Source organism: Oncorhynchus mykiss, chromosome 8 (assembly GCF_057628025.1).
Source record: "Oncorhynchus mykiss isolate SJ-2025 chromosome 8, ASM5762802v1, whole genome shotgun sequence".
Classification (NCBI taxonomy): domain Eukaryota; kingdom Metazoa; phylum Chordata; class Actinopteri; order Salmoniformes; family Salmonidae; genus Oncorhynchus; species Oncorhynchus mykiss.
In genome coordinates, this window is record NC_143029.1 from 27,615,579 (window position 1) to 27,635,666 (window position 20,088).

Consider the following 20,088-nt stretch of genomic DNA (forward strand, 5'->3'; position numbering starts at 1 on the left):
AAGTAATCAATAAGAAATGGTAACATTAATAACTATATTTTCAGCTAGAATCCAACAGGGGAAAGCCCCTAGGAATAGAACCTGCAGTGTTGAATGTGCAAGACCAGTAAGCGCCAAAGCTGTTTTTTGAGATTCACAGTCACTTCCTCCAAGAAGTCCTTGCCCAGACTTGGTATATTCTCAGTTATCAATTACGCAGTTCTACAAAACTTAAGACATTTCTCTACATTATGTTCCAGGTTGCAAAGTCTACCTGACACAATGTCTGTTTAAGTCATGGGTTCAAGTCCCATCCCTGTCAAGACTTTTCAATGTGTCTTCATGGAGGAGATCCACCCTACCTTCTAACTTTTTTTAGGCTCCAATCGAAATAACTCCCTTGCAATTAGACCAAGACACAGCAAACTTTCAAGAACATTGGTTCTACGTAATCCATTTTATTGCAGTGTCAATCCAAAAGTATTTGGATATCTAATCAACATGGTGAAACTTTGTCGGGCACGGTGGCACGTGTCTGTAAGCGTCTGGGAGACGTAGGCTGAAGGGCTGCTTGAGCTCGGGGCTTCAGGGCTGCAGTGCGCTATGTTGAATAGGGGTCCTTCACACGGTCAACATGATGAGTTCCAGGGAGCAGGAGGTCACCAGGTTGTCTGATGGGTGAACCAACCCAGGATGGTAAAAGAGCAGGTTAAACACTCTGTTGGAAGGTGTGGGGACAGCCCCTGTGAATAGAACCTGCAGAGTGTTCCCTGTGCAAAGACAGCTGAATGCAGCCTTTAACAGGCCAGTGAGCACCAAAGCATTTATTACCTTTGTAGTTTTTCGAGATTCACTGTGGGTGTTGTGTCCTCCTCCTCTGCCTTGGAGGAGGCGGGTGTCAAGATTCACAGCATCGTTAGAGATCGTAACCTGTCCATCCAAAAGTTCCTGAGGGAACTGACATTCTATACTTCACAAAAATATAAACGCGACATACCACAATTTCAAAGTTTTTGATGGACCCAGCCAATCATTTGTATTTTTTATTGAACCTTTATTTAACTAGGCAAGTCAGTTAAGACAATTCTTATTTACAATGACAGCCTACCCTGGCCAAACCCGGACGACGCCCAGCCAATTGTGCAAGATTTGGTTTAAATGGGATTTTCTCCACAAAAGGGCTTTATTACAGACAGAAATAGGAAAGGAAAAGGAAATCAGTCAATTGAAAGAAATTATTTAAATCTTCAAATATGTCGAACATGGACATTTGCCCAGTGAACTGCAGATGAAGACCCTGTTGAGGACGACGAGCACGCAGATGAGACGGTTTCTGTCAGTTTGTGCAGAAATTATTCAGTTGTGCAAACCCACAGTTCCAGCCAAAGTCTGGGTGGCTGGTCTCAGATGATCCCGCAGGTGAAGAAACTGGATGTGGAGGGCCTGGGCTGGCGTGGATACACGTGGTCTGCGGTTATGAGGCCGATTGGACATACTACAAAATTCTCTAAAAAGAAGTTGGAGGTGGCTTATGGTAGAGAAATGAACATTAAATTATCTGGCAACAGCTCCAGTAGACATTCCTGCAGTCAGCTTGCAAATGACACGCTCCCTCAAAACTTGAGACATCTGTGGCATTGTGTTGTGTGACAAAACCCAACATTTTAGAGTGGCCTTTATTTTCCCCAGGACAAGATGCACCTGTGTAATGATCATGCTCTTTAATCAGCTTCTTTATATGCCATGGATTATTTTTGCAAAGGAGAAAAGCTCACTAACAGAGATGTAAACAAATATGCACCCAAAATTGGAGAGAAATAAGCTTTTGTGTTTATGGAACATTTCTGGGATCTTTTATTTCAGCTCATGAAACATGGGACCAACACTTTATATTTTGTCTTTGTTCAGTGTCTGATTCTACAATACATGGCACGTTGCTAAAGGTGTGTAGTTAGTTGGTAATGTTGTCTTCACATTTTAGTAATTGTTTTGATATTCTCCAGCTTTGTACAATATGTTATTTGTACATTTTCACAATGTCATGTCATCTTATTCGGGGATTGAAATAAAATAGATGCCCTGGCTAAATCAAGGACCTTCAAGCAAGTTGGACTCTGGAGGAAGAGTATAGTGAACCACTTGTACTGGGTAGCCTCAATCTCAATCCCAACCTGCCAGTTGGTCAGCACATGCCCGGAGCACACGTCCTGGTAATCCGTCTGGCCCCACAGCCTTGTGTATGTTGACCTGTTTAAAGGTCTTACTCGTGTCGGCTATGGAGAGCGTGATCCCACAGTCGTCCTGAACAGCTGATGCTCTCATACATGCCTCAATGTTGCTTGCTTCGAAGCGAGCATAGAAGTGATTTAGCTTGTCTGGTAGGCTCGTGTCACTGGGCAGTTCGCAGCTGTGCTTCCCTTTGTAGTCTGTAATAGTTTGCAAGCCCTGCCACATAAGACGAGCGTCGAAGCCAGTGTCGTATGATTGTCTTAGCCCTGTATTGACGCTTTGCCTGTATGATGGTTCGTCGTAGGGCATAGCAGGATTTCTTGTAAGCTTCCGGGTTAGAGTCCCGGAAGATGACAACACCACCCCAACGGGTGTTGCTGTGCAGCTTCAATGTGGCTTCAGCTTATTCTTCTCACTTCGCTTGGGGAGGTAGATTGCTGCTATAACTTGATGACCCTTCACATACCTAACCATTTCCTTGGCTCTCTTGTAGAGTGTATCCATTATTTTCAGTGCCATGGTGTCCTTGAGAAGCGGACTCAATGCATGAGCAGCACAGCCAATGGGTGTGATGTGAGGGTAGGACCCCTCCACTTTAGACCAAGCAGCCTTAATGTTCGCAGCATTGTCTGTCACCAGTGCTGTCACGTGTGCTCCCTCTTTGGCCTCTAGGTCACCAGGCTGCCTGTTATGGTGCACACCTGTCACCATCGTTATGCGCATCAGCGAATTATGACAATCACCTGGACTCCATCACCTCCTTGATTACCTGCCCTATATATGTCACTGCCTTTGGTTCCTTCCCCAGGCGTCATTGTTTCTGTTTCAGTTTCCTGTCTGTGCGTTGTTTGTGTTTCTTGTTTGTTCATTTGTTTATTAAATGATGCATTGGACTTGCTTCCCGACTCCCAGCGCAAACGTTGCAAGTGCAAATACCTTCTGTGGTCCAACATATGATTTGGCACAGTATTTGCAAATGTACACAGCTTTTCCTTCTATATTAGCTGCAGTGAAATGTCTCCACTCATCAGATCGTGCCCGTGGCATTTTCCTGTAAAGATTAGAAAAAAATCTGTAAAAAAACAAATACAATTCCATGTACAGATAAATAGTTATCAGTTAGATTAAACAACTCCTTTGTAAGATAAATGTTTTAAAATGAAACATGTATGGAAACAGGTGAATTAACACTCCTCCGTTAGCAGGCTCAAGCAAACTAAAACCCACATGGTAGCAAAAACTAACTAGCAGAAATTGTTAACAAGTTAGAAACTATGTAAACACACATCCAGTTGCCATAGGCTACTATTTACTAGTTAACAAAAAATCATGCATGTCGTAAAAAATATTCACCACACCCAGTATTGTAATCAAAACTTACCAGACAGTGTAGTAGTGTGGGCTCAATATCATCTCATTAGTGTGCAAGAACTTGATAATCAGCTGGACATGTGATGGAAGAGTGCACTGTGCATGCAGAGAGGGTTGCAATTCCATTGAATTGGGGATAGTTTAACCAATATACAGTTGAAGTCGGAAGTTTACATACACCTTAGCCAAATACATTTTACCTCAGTTTTTCACAATCCCTGACATTTAATCCTAATCTTAGGTCAGTTAGGCTCACCACTTTATTTTAAGAATGTGAAATGTCAGAATAATAGTAGAGTGATTTATTTCAGCTTCAGGTCAGAAGCCTACATAAACTAATTGAGTGGTTGTTAGAATTGCCTTTAAATTGTTTAACTTGGGTCAAACGGTTCAGGTAGCCTTCCACAAGCTTCCCACAATAAGTTGGGTGAATTTTGTCCCATTCCTCCTGACAGAGCTGGTGTAACTGAGTCAGGTTTGTAGGCCTCCTTGCTCGCACACGCTTTTTCAGTTCTACCCACACATTTTCTATAGGATTGAGGTCAGGGCTTTGTGCTGGCCACTCCAATACCTTGACTTTGATGTTCTTAAGCCATTTTGCCACAACTTTGGAAGTATGCTTGGGGTCATTGTCCATTTGGAAGACCAATTTGCAACCAAGCGTCAACTTCCTGACTGATGTCTTGAGATGTTGCTTCAATATATCCACATAATTTTCCATCCTCATGATGCCATGTATTTTGTGAAGTGCACCAGTCCATCCTGCAACAAAGCACTCCCACAACATGATGCTGCCACCACTGTGCTTCACGGTTGGGATGGTGTTCTTTGGCTTGCAAGCCTCCCCCTTTTTCCTCCAAACATAACGACGATCATTATGGCCAAAAAGTTAGTTTTATTTATCAGACCAGAGGACATTTCTCCAAAATATGTACGAACTTTGTCTCCATGTGCAGTTGCAAACCGTGGTCTGGGTTTTTATGGCGGTTTTGGATCAGTGGCTTCTTCATTGCTGAGCGGCCTTTCAGGTTATGTCGATATAGAACTCGTTTTTACTGTGGATATAGATACTTTTGTACCTGTTTCCTCCAGCATCTTCACAGGGTCCTTTGCTGTTCTGTAATTGATTTGCACTTTTCGCACCAAATTACCTTCATCTCTAGGAGACAGAATGCGTCTCCTTCATGAGCTCTATGACAGCTGCGTGGTCCCATGGTGTTTATACTTACGTGCTATTTTTTGTACAGATGAACGTGGTACCTTCAGGTGTTTGGAAATTGCTCCCAAGAATGAACCAGACTTGTGGAGGTCTACAATTTGTTTTCTGAGGTACACCACAGGTACACCTGCAATTGACTCAAATGATGTCAATTAGCCTTTCAGAAGCTTCTAAAGCCATGACATTAAACAACTTGGAAAATTCCATAAAATAAAGGCACAGTCAACTTAGTGTATGCACACTTCTCACCCACTGGAATTGTGATACAGTGAATTATAAGTGAAACAATCTGTCTGTAAGCAATTGTTGGAAAAATACTTACTTCATACACAAAGTAGATGTCCTATCCGACTTGCCAAAACTATACTTTGTTAACAAGAAATTTGTGGAGTGGTTGAAAAACGAGTTTTAATGACTCCAACCTAAGTGTATGTAAGCTTCCGACTTCAACTGTATGCCACAAGACCTAGAATTCCCACAAAAAAAGTTCACTGTTATAAGCTAACTTTTTCCTTTCTATCCAAATCTATGAATAATATGCACATCTTATATTCTTGGCATGAGTAGCAGGAAGTTGAAATTGGGTATGCTATTTATCCAAAAGTGAAAATTCTGCCCCCTAGCCCCAAGAGCTAACTTTTTTGGTTAATTTAAGTAAAATTCCCAAACCTCCCGGGCTTAACTTCCCATGGAAGATACCTGGAAAAATTCTGGAAATTTACCAAAAAGTTTCCATCCCTTTGCAACCCTACTACTGACCGATTCAAAGCTTCCTCCAACATCTCACCATACATCTAGTACAGTAGTTATTGAACTCAACCTGCAGGAGGTTTGTTTGTTGTGATTGAGTGGGGAGGAACAGCTGCGGGCAAGGTTCTGACAGATGGGTGTGTCTTGGTGGTGACACATCCAAGAAACACCCACATCAAACCACACCACCATGACAATTCAAGTTTGGCTTCAGTCATGGCCACTAGAACTTCTAAATAAGCATCCCAAAAAGCCTGGCAAAATCAGTGAGTTCAGCCCACCCTTTGAGGACACTAGTATTAGTGGATTGAATACATCTCTTTGTTTAGCTTAACTTTCTAAAACGTTTCCGTTCCCCTTTAAAATGTATTTCTCACCTTTAAAGGTCTATATCCCAGTTTGGATTTTGAATAATCACAATTCGCACAAAAATTTTTACAAAAAACTATGCTTTTTTAAAATGTTACCTTTATTTAACTAGGCAAGTCTTATTTTCAATGACGGCTTAGGAACTGCCTGTTCAGGGGCAGAACGACAGATTTGTACCTTGTCAGCTCAGGATTTGAACTTGCAACCTTCCGGTTACGAGTCCAACGCTCTAACCACTAGGCTACCCTGCCGCCCCAAATCTTTTTATTTTCTTTCAAGAAAATAAAGGCAAAGAAATTGGGGATAGCAGTACAAATAAATTATTAAGATGGACAGGTCATCAGGATTTTCATGCATCTTTCAGATAAAGTTAGCAGCATTGTTGGTGCACTTGTCATCCTGTACCCACTACTGCGGAATCACATTGGTACATGGTCATTTTTATGCAATTGTCGCAATCCATGCACCGCATTACCGCAATCAGAATCACGAAACATGGAGGAGAGCTTTATTTTGGCTGTTTCTGGGCACCTCGCTATTTTTGCCACAAGTTATGATGTATACCGTGATCTGAATGCAAAAAAATTGCCACTTAAAGGTGTTGCAGCATAAGTTATGATGAAGTCTAGCAAGCCAGGTTGTATTAATTATTTGCCAACTTGTGCTGCCTTAATTAATAATGATAATCAATTGTAAAAAATCTATTTTTTTAAAGCCGTGCCACCTCTAGCCAAGATTTGGTATGTTATTGCTTCCTCCTCTTAGCAGCATTTTCTTTGCAGTGTTAATGAACATGTGCAGTTTCAGAGGTGAATTCTACACATTTTGCCATGAGGTGGAGGAACACTTTTGCAGATTAAATCTAATTTCCTGCAATTGTACACATGTTGCCATGTTCATATGATATCTGAGTTCGAGTGACTAAAAAAATGTATGGGTGCACCCTGAATGTCAGGGCCTCTGGGCACATGCTTTACATGCCCGCGTGGTAATTTGATGATTACTACAAGGTTTAGATAGCTGGCTAGACTACCTTCATCAACAATTTTTGGAGTGACTGTCATTGGAAACTGCTGATGCCCTACCAATTTTCAAAAGTGCACCTTGTGTATTCTACTTTTTTTTAACTGTTAATAGTAAGTTGAGACCCTGGCAGCGGAGGCTGTAGTCTCCATATAGGCAGTGGTGCACTGGTAAAAAGTATAATATACATACTAATAATAACAGGCCCACAACTGTAGTATGAATAAAATGAGTAATAGCAATGACATACAATACATCAAAAACTTAATTGCACAGCATTATAAACTCCATCAACGTTGATCTTGTGCTTTTCAAGTAAATGTATTGAGCTGTCAAAAGTGTGTTGCTGTCCCATAAACACAAAGTGCAAATGTGTAGCTTTCAACTATCTTCCGTGTTATACACTGACTATAACAAACATTAAGAACACCTACTCTTTTCATGTCATGGGGGAGGGTGGACGACGACGAGAACGCAATATTAGGAAGGTGTTCCTAATGTTTGTATACTCAGTGTACATCCGTTTCTGAGACCGCATGGCAAAGCAAGGCACAAATTGGAAAAATCCTAAACATGCGACACACTGCACGCATCGCAGCCTCGTCTGGCAGATGAGTCGCAGCGGTGCGGATTGCCTCCCACTGAAATGAATTAACTTCCTCCAGACCGCATACAAAGAAAACACAGTTGGTTTGCAGTCGGCCTGCCCTGTTCTGGTAATGACAGCAGAGCACTGCTCAACGTTCAACCTGTCTTCCAGCTCACTTTCCATATCGTGTATTATTTTCTTCTGACCTTCAAGAGACTACAGAAGTGCTTTCTTCGATCTTTTGTAAGTAATGGAACTTTTTTACAAATGTTATTGGCCACATGGCAAATTGGGAAAAGTTGTACAACTTGTAGTAATGCTTTGAATAAGTGTGTATAATCGGGGATGTCTGAAATACAGGTGATATTTATGTGTAGGCCTCGCCATCACTTCTAATTACACCATTAGGTCATCTAGCTTCTGTCAAATATGCTGCATGTTTTTAGAAATGTTTCCATTTTCTTTGCTGTATTTAAATCGGCAATCAGCAGTTGAAACAATAACAAAGCGTCATCCATACCCCAGTTTCTGGTTTTAAAAAAAATCTGAGGATAGGGCTGGAGAAATGTAACCACTCTCAAATTCATAGACAGAGCTATGGATATATAAGGACTGACCATTCATGAAATCAACATTATAGTTTTAACCATGTTTTGAGGCTATATAGTGTTTGTTTACACACGTTGGAATGAAATAAGTTTATATTTTGGGTTCTGATGGGGTATGACAGTTAAACTAAGCTCATGAGGCATTTATAAATTATAGACTTGAAGGATCAATGGGTACATTTGATTTATTCAGAAGTCCAAACTTGGATGAAGCAACCGCAATTTGCCCTTTTTTAATTGAATGTACTATTTAGGCTACTGTGATAAACAAAGTATGCACTGCAAACACAAAGTCTGCAAACGGGGATTATGTTCAAGGTGAGATGGGGTAGCATGTGTGTGCTGGGGAGTATTTTGAGCCGTGGCAGGCGTACTACATCAGTCCCTCGTGTCATCCAGCATGGAGTTCCGAGTGTCAGTCGAATGGAATTTATTAGACTGTCAGTGTCTGTGTGTGACTTCGAGCTGCACGTGGAAACTATTTAGGCTTTTCCAAATTGTCATTGGAAGTCCTTGCTGCTCTGGACACATGCTTTACTGGGTCGTTCGACCAATGAAGTGCCTTTTGAGTAGTGTAACATAGTCCCCTAATTTTAACATTCTGTCATAAAGAGAACATGTGCAATTTAATAAATAAAAAACATTTCCCCATCTCATTAAATAAATAAAAATATTATAGTAAGTGCCTATTAGGCAAGGCATAAACACCGAGGTTCTGTACATTACCTTGGAAATAATGGATGACGCAGTGGGACAAGCGAGTCCCTTTGCGTTGTTTATTTTGAAAGCACACAATTACCGTTAGATATACACTACCGTTCAGAAGTTTTGGGTCACTAAGAAATGTCCTTGTTTTTGAGAAAAAAAAGAAAAAAAAAGTTCATTAAAATAACATCATTGATCAAAAATACAGTGTAGACATTGTTAATGTTGTAAATGACTATTACTGGAAACAGCAGATTTTTTTTATGGAATATCTAAATAGGCATACAGAGGCCCATTTATCAGCAACCATCACTCATGTGTTCCAATGACACGTTGTATTAGCTAATCTAAGTTTATAATTTTGAAAGGCTAATTGATCATTAGAAAACCTTTTGCAATTATGTTAGCACAGCTGAAAACTGTTGTCCTGATTAAAGAAGAAATACAACTGGCCTTCTTTCGACTAGTTTAATATCTGGAGCATCAGCATTTGTGGGTTCGATTACAGGCTCAAAATGGCCAGAAACAAAGAACTGTCTTCTGAAACTCGTCAGTCTATTCTTGTTCTAAGAAATGAAGGCTATTCCATGCGAGAAATTGCCATGAAACTGAACATCTTTTACAATGCTGTGTACTACTCCCTTCACAGAACAGCGCAAAATGTCTCTAACCTGAATAGAAAGAGGAGTGGGAGGCCCCGGTGCACAACTGAGCAAGAGAATAAGTACATCAGTCCTCAACTGGCAGTTTCATTAAATATTACCCGCAAAACACCAGTCTCAACGTCAACAGTGGAGAGGCGACTCCGGGATGCTGGCCTTCTAGGAAGAGTTGCAAAGAAAAAGCCATATGTCAAAAAAATTTAAGATTAAGATGGGCAAAAGAACACAATACTGGACAGAGGACCTCTGCCTTGAAGGCCAGCATCCAGGAGTCGCCTTTTCACTGTTGATGTTGAGACTGGTGTTTTGTGCTGTTCTTCAGCCACAAAACAACAGAAAATGGCTCAAAAGAGTAAAGCCAACTCACCTGCTTTTACACTATGATTTGACTATTAATGTTCAATGTTTATTTTGAAAAAAATATGGAAACAGGAAACAAAGGGCTGTGAGACAGAGGTTTAATCAACAATCAAATCCAACTTTGTCACATGCGCCGAAAACAATAAGTGTAGACCTTAAAGTGAAATGTTTACTTACAAGCCCTTAACCAACAGTGCAGTTCAAGAAGAGTTAAGAAAATATTCACCAAATAAACTAAAGTAAAAAATAATAAAAAGTAACACAATAACGACAATAACTAGGCTATATACAGGGGGTACCAGTACTGAGTTCGTGTGCGGGGGTACAAGTTGAGATAATTTGTACTTGTAGGTAGGGGTGAAGTGACTATGCATAGATAATAAACAACAAGTAGCAGCAGTGTACAAAACAAATGGGGGGGGGGGGGGGGGGTCAATGTAATAGTCCGGTGGCCATTTGATTAATTGTTCCGCAGTCTTATGGCTTGGGGGTAGAAGCTGTTAAGGAGCCTTTTGGTCCTAGACTTGGCGCTCCAGTATTGCTTGCCTTGCGGTAGCAGAGAAAACAGTGTATGACTTGGGTGACTGGAGTCTCTGACAATTTTATGAGCTTTCCTCTGACACCACCTATTATATAGCTGTATAACCTTTTGAGGATCTGGGGAACCATGGCAATTCTTTTCAGTCTCCTGAGGGTAAAAAGGTTTTGTCGTGCCCTCTTCATGACTGTCTTGGTGTGTAAGGACCATGATAGATCGTTGGTGATGTGGACACCAAGGAACTTGACTCTCAACCCGCTCCACTACAGCCCCGTTGATGTTAATAGGGGCCTGTTCGACCCGCCTTTTCCTGAAGTCCACGATCAGCTCCTTTAACATTGAGGGAGAGGTTGTTGTCCTGGCACCACACTGCCAGGTCTCTGACCTCCTCCCTATAGGCTGACTCATCATTGTCGGTGATCAGGCCTACCACTGTTGTGTCGTCAGCAAACTTAATGATGGTGTTGGAGTTGTGTTTGGCCACAAAGTTGTGGGTGAACAGGAGGTACATAATGGGACTAAGTATACACCCCTGAGGGGCCCCTGTGTTGAGGAACAGCTTGGCTGACGTGTTGTTGCCTACCCTTGCAACCTGGGGGCGGTCCAACAGGAAGTCCAGGATCCAGTTGCAGACGGAGGTGTTTAGTCCTAGGGCCCTTAGCTTTGTGATGAGCTTCGTGGGCACTATGGTGTTGAACGCTGAGCTGTAGTCAAAGAACAGCATTCTCATATGTGTTCCTTTTGTCCAGGTGGGAAAGGGCAGTGTAGAGTGCGATTGAGATTGCGTCATCTGTGGATCTGTTGGGGCGGTATGCAAATTGGAGTGGGTCTAGGGTATCCGGGAGGATGCTGTTGATGTGAGCCATGACAAGCCTTTCAAAGCACTTCATGGCTACTGACGTGAGTGCTATGGGGCGGTAATTACTTAGGCAGGTTACCTTCGCTTCCTTGGGCACAGGGACTATGGTAGTCTGCTTGAAACATATAGGTATTACAGACTCAGGTTAAAAATATCAGTGAAGACACCAGTTGGTCCACGCATGCTTTGAGTACACGTCCTGGTAATCCATCTGGCCCCGCGGCTTTGTGAATGTTGACCTGTTTAAAGGTCTAGCTCACATCGGCTACCGAGAGCATTATCTCAGTCATCCAGAACAGCTGGTGCTCTCGTGCATGATTCAGTGTTGCTTGCCTCGAAGCGAGCATGAAAGGCATTTAGCTCATCTGGTAGGCTCACGTGATTGGGCAGCTCATGTCTGGGTTTCCCTTTGTATTCCTTAATCGTTTTCAAACCCTGCCACATCCGACGAGCATCGGAGCTGGTGTAGTAGGATTCAATCTTAATCCTGTATTGATGCTTTGATGTTTGATGGTTCGTCTGAGGGCATAGCGAGATTTCTTATAGGCGTCTGGATTAGTGTCCAGCTCCTTGAAACCGGCAGCTCTATCCTTTAAGCTCGATGCTGATGTTGCCTGTAATCCATGGCTTCTGGTTGGGATATGTACGTATGGTCACTGTGGGGACGATGTTGTCGATGCACTTATTGATGAACCCGATGACTGAGATGGTATACTCCTCAATGACATTGGATGAATCCCAGAACATATTCCAGTCTGTGCTAGCAAAACAGTCCAGTAGCGTAGCATCCGCCTCATCTGACCACTCCCGTATTGAGCGAGTCATTGGTACTCTCTGCTTTAGTTTTTGCTTGTAAGCAGGAATCAGGAGGATAGCATAATGGTCAGATTTGCCAAATGTAGGGTGGGGAAGAGCTTTGTATGCATCTCTGTGTGTGTAGTAAAGTTGGTGGTCCAGAATTTTTTTCCCTCTGGTTGCACATTTTTGTAACAATGATTTAAGTTTTCCCCCTTTAAAGTCCCTGGCCACTAGGAGCGCCGCTTCTGGGTGAGCATTTTCTTGTTTGCTTATGGCCTTATTGAGTTGGTTGACTGTGGTCTTAGTGCCTTCATCGTTCTTTGGTGGTAAATAGACGGCTACGAATAATATAGATGAGAGCTCTCTTGGTAGGCAGTGTGGTCTACAGCTTATCATAAGGTATTCTACCTCAGGCGAGCAATACTTCAAGACTTCTTTAATATTAGACATCGCGCACAAGCTGTTATTGACAAAAAGACACACACCCCCACCCCTCGTCTTACCAGACTTTTCTGTTCTTAGCAGACTTCCCAGTAGCTTCTCTGTTCTGCCGTGTGCCGGTGCATTGAAAATCCCTCCAGCTCTATATTATCCGTGTCTTCGTTCAGCCACGACTTGGTGAAACATAAGATGTTACAGATCTTAATGTCCCGTTGGAAGGATAATGAGAGTGCAGGACGCCTTCCAGAACCGGGACAAGAACTGAGGACTGTGATCAAAACCATGTCCACCGGAAGTCCATGGATTCGGAAGATGTGCTGCACCATGAGCTGAGCTGTCTCCTTGGCTGAGGGTAACTTGGGAAGGGGAATGAAATGGGCGGCTTTGGAAAACCTATCCACTACCGTAAGGATAGTGGTGTTGCCATCTGAGGGAGGGAGACCAGTGAAGTCCAGGGTTATATGAGACCAGGGGCAGTGAGGAACAGGGAGTGGTTGAAGGAGGCCAGCCTGAGCTTGCCGCGGAGTCTAATTCGGTGACGAACGGGGAGACTTCAGGAACCATGGTGGGCCACAAAAAAACGTTGTTGTGCAAATGCCAGGGTCTGACTGGAGCCAGGATGGCAGGCAAGTCTAGAGGTATGAGCACATTCCAGGACCTGGGAGTCCGGGGCAAACATCTGGTTAGCCCCCCACTGAAGGACCTGTCGGACGTGGACGAAGTGTTCTTGAGCTGACCGGGAAAAAACGAGGATGTCGTCAAGGTAGACAAACACAAACCAGTTCAACATATCACGTAGCACATCGTTGACCAGGGCCTGGAACACTGCAAGAGCATTGTTCAGTCCGAATGGCATAACAAGGTACTCATCGTGCCCGCTAGCCGTGTTAAAAGCTGTCTTCCATTCGTCTCCTTCCTCTATCCGAACCAGATGGTAGGCGTTCCGAAGGTCCAACTTTGAGATCGTTGCTCCCTGGAGAGGCTTGAAAGGAGATGAGTGGTAGAGGGTAGCGTTTTTTAACTGTGATGTCATTAAGGCCCTGGTAGTTGATACACTGGGAGACTGATGGACGAACACTCCCTGCAGCAAGAGAGTCCTTAATGTACCTGTCCATGGTCTTGGTCTCCAGACCCGACAGGGATTAAAGTCGCCCCCGAGGAGATGTAGTTCCCGGGATAAGGTCGATAGCGCGGTCGTAGTGTCGATGCGGAGGGAGAGATGTAGTGCGGGCCTAATTGAAAACCCCCTAGAGTTCCTGACACTCCGCGGGAATAGCGGAGAGATCCGAGACTTCTCCCAAGCCTGCAGGAAGACGTCCCGGGGCAGGCTGCGCAGACTTCTGACAATGCGCGTGGCAGAACGGGCTCCAACCCATGATAGAACTAGTAGCCCAGTCGATCAGAGGATTGTGCCTCTGGAGCCATGGAAACTCCAAAACCACAGGTGTATGAAGGGATTCAATGAGCAGGAACTGCATAGACTCACTGTGATTACCTGACACTCTCAGGTTAATGGGAAAAGTAGTGTGGGTGACTCTGGCAATAGAGTGCCCTTCCAGCGCTCTGATGCCCATCGGAATGGAGAGGAGTTGTGTGGGGATTCCCAGCTCCGGCACCAGGGTAGCATCCATAAAGCTCTCGTTGGCCCCAGAGTCAATCAGTACCCGGAGAGATTTGGACTGGTCACCCCACAACAGGATAGAATGGAGAAATGGAAGACGAACTGGCAACAGACAAACACAGGGGATAATGGGGAAAGTAGGAGAAACCTTGTGGGTGGTTGAGACGAGCACAATACAGGTGAAACAGATCAGGGTGTGACAGGATACAGGAAGGGAGGTGTCAAAATGCTGAATTAAGTCTAATTTTCCATGTTGTCACTTCATTTAATATAACAGAGTTTTAAAATGGAATGTTTGTGCACAATGTCTACTTAAAATACAAAAGAGATACAAAAGGCACTCTTTTCGTTAGACAACCCTACTGTGTGCACCACATGGACAGACAGTAACCATTTGTTTACATTACAAAGCATGTTTCGGTGCTTTGGTGGATATATTCTGTTTGTCTTAAAGCGTGTGCGCGAGATATAGAGCGAGTGCGTGTTCGTCTGTGCACTGGTGACTCACCAGTATGTAGAATGAAATATTTCCCCAAGACCCACCCAGCATTGTACTGTCGAGTGCAATGGGAGGAAAAGTCAAGAGAAAACAAAATCAGTGTCACACAAAAGTTTCACCACCGCTAATTTCTCAGTTAAATACAAAAAAAATAATTAGGCCTTATTTTACTCCACAATTCCCCTCTCAATTCCCCACAGTGCTATTATTACTATTTTGTTATTACTTTATTTTGATACTTTTTTCTCTCTAAGCTGTCTTTCCCAAACTTGTATGGATACCAAAGCCATCTTTGCCTGTTTTGCATGGGCAGTTTTAAAACCAAATATTGCAAGCACTCAGAAGATTTTGTTGTTGTTGCTAAAGCCCATTGAATCTTTGTAACGAATGATCCAATCCAACAGATTTGTGTGTGTGTGTGTGTGTGTGTGTGTGTGTGTGTGTGTGTGTGTGTGTGTGTGCGTGCGGTTATGGTGACTCATACAGTCATTATATTCCAGCTTGCCTAATCCACCACACCTATCAAGTCTGAGAGAGAGAACAGGGTTGAATCTTGTCCCTGGAGCAGTCTGGTCTTGCTGTGATGTTAGCTGCTCAACCCAGTAGGTGGAATAAACAGTGTTCCTGAATCCTGACCCTATGATTGTGTGTGTTGAAACATTGATGCAGGGTTGCAGCAATCAGTAGGGTCACATACAATAAAAAAAACTTTAAAATACTGGAGGTGCATTTGTTCTAGTTTCACTGGGATAAAGGGAGGACAAAGATGGCCCTTTTCTGAATATTCAATTGGTTCCATTTATTAGGGCAAGCTAAATCGAGCAGACCATGTGTATTGTAAAAGTATTTGACATTTGCATTTGCCCCACTCAGTGCACCGGACAGGATAAAGAACGCATTAGGTGCAGTGCAGGCATACAACTCCTCACTGGGTAAATGGAATTGTGCTAGGTAGTGATACATGTTCAGTGACCACCAATATAAATATCATGTATGTTTTATGGGCATATTACATCACGCAAACCCAAGGTGTGTGTGCACTGTTCATAAAATGATGTGTAAAACTTAACCACTGGGGTAAAATGATCATATTACACTACCAATAACGTACCATTGACGAGGGACAGTGCGTTTGAAAGAGGCAGCTTTGCCTGTGCCATCCCACTAGGCACACACTGGTTGAATCAACATTGTTTCCACGTCATCTCAATTAAATTATGTTGAACCAACGTGGACTAGACGTTGAATTGATGTCATGCTGCATGTTTTTATATTACTGGCTGTGCTGTTTTTTTTTTTTTTTTTTTAATGAGCAGAATATTGGATAACTGTCCTTCATATTCCATTCACCCAGCTCAATGTAACATTGATAGGTTCAGGCTACTACGTTTTCCCTATACCTATCATGAGGTTGCTACAACCTAGCCTATGAATGAAAGTTTACAATAAAGATGCACATGTCGAGAGAAATTTTAGTAATCAAGTTGACAGACATTGTGCAGAGCGGTTTTGAATGTGTCAAACTTCCTGCAGCTAGCTGATCTAGGGTGTAATCATTAGTCCAACGGTTGCAAACTAGAGATTCTATTGGACAAATTCAGGTATGTCTATCCCTGTTTCGTTCCGTTTAAGAAAAGTTTTTCAACAGAATTGGTGGAATGAATACAGTCCCTGATCACATGCAAACACAGTTAATTTTCATTAATTCATAGCAGCCATATATAAACAGCATGAGCCCTTTGATCATTCAATAATACTTTCTCACATCTACGGGCTCTCCTCCTCTCAGCTTTTTTTGACCAGGAGAAAAAACCTTTTCAAGTCAAACCTTCATATCATAACCGCTAACCACTACACACAGCCTAAATCATTGTCACATTAGCTAACGTCATGTCAACATTGCTACTAGAACTAACACGTTAGTAAGCCTGCTACAATCATGCCGTACAGTTTAAAGTTAGCAAGCAGTTTAGCAGTTACACTGGCGGGCCCCGTGGCCTTGACTTGGGAGAGTTCCAGTGTTGGATAGCGAGCAGGCTAGGTAACGTAGGTGTTTGAGTAGGTTAAACTAGCTAGCTGCATTTGCTAGCTAAGTAAGTGGAAGTGAAAAAAATACTAAATATAGCTAGCTCTCTCTCTCTTTCTTTGCCTTCATTTATGAAGAAATTAATTTGTTAAAAACTTTTCAACTATTGTCTTCCTCTCTCTTTGAGTCAACTACTCACCAGATTTTATGCACTGCAGTGCTGGCTAGCTGTAGCTTTCAGTACTAGATTCAGTCTGTAGAAGTGGTTGAGAACCAAGAGCCTCCTAGGGTTTGTATTGAAGTCAATGTGCCCAGAGGAGGATGGAAACCATGGTGCTACGTACCATACAGAGCGTGGTTGAGGCTACTGTAGGCCTTCTTTGAAGTGTGAGGAGCCTCCACTGTTTGATATATTATTGCTTAACAAGGGCTTGTGAGATTTACAGAGAGGCTACAGAGGCGCGTGGGCTGCAGTGCTAAATACTCAAAGGGCTGCCACTCGGACATCTGGTCCACTAGTCCGGATTCTGTCACCTGGCAGTATGTTTTTGACTTGGTAGGAGGACATGACTGGTACAAGGAAATGACTGGTATAAGAAATGTGGTGGAAACTCAATAGCCCATGCTTCCACCAAGCCAATGTTTATAGATTTTTGGGAAGTAGGGAACTAGTGCATTGGGATGCACCCCTGGTTGTCACGTTGCCATGACCTAATAAAATAAATAGATCAGCATAAATGACAGACCTCTATCTGCCATTGATTAAAGGTACCCTCGGCCTGCATGCAGAGTGGAGCAGGAGCTCGGCTGGAGATCAACCATATTATGTTCTATTTCTGGGCGCCACCACAGATTCCTGGCAGATCGCTGTTTGTGGGTGTGTGCCCTGACATGCTTCACAGGATCAGACCATTGGGCAGAGACAGTTTTTCCACTTCTGATGTTAGCTTGACAAATCAATGTTTGTGTGTGTGTGTGTGTCTGTTTGTGTGCGTGTTCAAAGCACATGAATAGGACAGCTGCATGCAAGGCTACCTGATTCCAGTCACATTGACAGGCAGGCAGCTGACCATACAACTTTTTCTCATCACCATAGTGACACAAGAAAACACTGGCACCACACACCACAAGGGCACACATTCCAACATGCCAATATGTCACTGCATGTGGATAATTATGTATGTCACCTACTCGCTCGGATCTGTGATTGAGCAGTGAGCACCGGTTGTGGGTGTAGTAGTTGTATGTTTATGTAGCTTGTAGCGCATGTCATTGTGTAAACTGACGTTGAATATGGCCACATGACTGAAACGTGTGTTATTTTATTTCATGACCCTCACTTTTTTATTTGTGCATATGTCATTTAATATTACTCCCCATTTCTCACTGTTTGTTTCTGAGAGTCTTTTATCACTTTTCTCCTTTAGGATGCATACATCCCTCTTTTTGTATAATAATAATTCAACATTTTAGAAAAGTTTTAAACTCCAATTGGTAAAGGTTTTACATGGTGTAAGAAACATTTGAAAGAATCTTGCACTATTTGTGTATGTAATTTTCATAAGAACAAATGTATGAATTTCACACATGTATAAAGTTAACTATGTGCTTTTGCCCAGAGGTTTGTATGCATGGACTTCTATATTTGCCTGTTTGAAAAGTTGCTTACATTCTTGCATAATCAGTATGTACATGCACTCAACACTCCTTACACAAGTCTTTGGATTGCTGCACACACACTCTTATTGTTGGATCCTATAGAATGCACTGAGCCTTTGTGAAAAATTGTGTCCGGTCTTTAAACAGTTGTTCAAACCCTATGTTGTGCCCCATATTCTGGGCATTTTACATTTACATACATTCTACTACAGTAATCCAATCCAGATTTACTATGAGCTCTAATACTCCTCAAACTCTATAAGGAGGTTCCTTTCAACGTGCTGGGTAATACACTTGTCTGTTCCACCTTCAGGGCCAGTTCCAATTTACCCCCTAGTCCCTATACCCCCTAGACAATTGTGTGTGTGTGTGTGTGTGTGTATATATATATATATGAGTGTATACCTACACCCATACCTACTGTATATCTCATTGGATAGGCATAATCAATGAATCAATCAAAAAATAAATAAAAAGCACAGTGGCTAGGAACACCTCCTTAGAATGGCAGGAACCTAGGAAGAAACCTAGAGAGGAACCTTGTTCAGAGGGGTGGCCAGTGGTCTTCTGGCTGAGCCGGGTGGAGATTATAAAAAATACATGTTCAAATGTTCATAGATGACCAGGAGAGGGGGGACAGAGAGAGAAGATAAGAGGGAGCATACCTAAGATCAAACAGGACACCAGATTAGACAGGAGAATTACACCAGATAGGACATACTGAACCTACGTACCCCCCCCCCCACACATAGACTATTGTAGCATAGATACTAAGGACTGAGACAGTGAGGAGGGGGGGTCAGGGGACACTATGGCCCCGTTCAAAGTTACCCCTGGACAGGGACAACCAGGCAGGATTTAACCCTACCCACTTTGCCAAAGCACAGCCCCCATACCACCAAAGGGATATCAACAGACCACTACCCTGAGACAAGGCTGAGTATAGCCCATGAAGGTCTCCCCCAACACACGAGCCCAAGGGGTTGCAAAACCAGACAGGAAGATCATGTCAGTGACTCAATCCACTGAAGTCAAGTATAGCAAAAACAAAGCCTGGCATGACATGACGTGATGCACCCTTCTAGGGACCGCATGGGAGAGTGCGAGTAAGCCAGTGACTCAGCCCTCGTAATAGGGTCAGAGGCAGAGAATCCTACTGGAGAAAGGGGAGCCTGCCAGACAGAGACAGCAAGGGTGGTTTGTCACTCCAGTGCCTTGCCGTTGACCTTCGCAACCAAGGGCCAGACTACACTCAATCACAGGACCTATTGAGAAGATTAGTCTTCTCTAAAGACTTAAAGGTTGAGACCGAGTATGCCTCTCTCACATGGATCGGCATTCTATAAGAATGGAGCTCGTAAGGAGAAAGCTATGCCTAGTCCTTCTTTCTTAGAAATTCAAGGAACAATAAGGATGCCTGCGTCTTGTGACCATAGCTTACGTGTAGGTATGTACAGCAGGACCAAATTGGAGAGATAAGTAGGAGAAAGTCAAAGTAATGCTTTATAGGTTAGCAGTAAAACCTTGAATTCAATCCTACCCTTAATAGGAAGCCAGTGTAGCGATGTTATCACTGGAGCAATATGATCAAATGTTTGGATCTAGTCAAGATTCTAGCAGCCATATATTGCACTAGTTTTATTTCACCTTATCCATGTAGTCACAGAGTAGAGCATTGCAGTAGTCTAATCTTTTTAGGAGGTATATCAGCTTTAATATTGCAGATAGATTGTAAACTAATGTAAATACCTTTACATAAGTATACAATCAGACACTTTGCGAA

At 42.8% G+C, this 20,088-nt stretch overlaps 1 protein-coding gene and 1 non-coding gene across 15 annotated transcripts in view; both read left to right on the forward strand.

Moving 5' to 3' along the window:
• The first annotated feature begins 493 nt into the window (after positions 1–493).
• On the forward strand, positions 494–779 carry LOC149981482 (signal recognition particle RNA). Its single transcript, XR_016482914.1, has one exon.
• A 6,666-nt stretch (positions 780–7,445) lies between these two features.
• The window catches only part of syne2a (spectrin repeat containing, nuclear envelope 2a), a 232,865-nt gene continuing 220,222 nt past the window's right edge, over positions 7,446–20,088 (forward strand). For all 14 annotated transcript variants that reach the window (XM_090243070.1, XM_090243079.1, XM_090243074.1 and 11 more), the window contains exon 1: positions 7,446–7,772. The gene's annotated coding sequence lies outside the window, so the exon portion shown is untranslated. The remainder of the gene's footprint in view (positions 7,773–20,088) is intronic.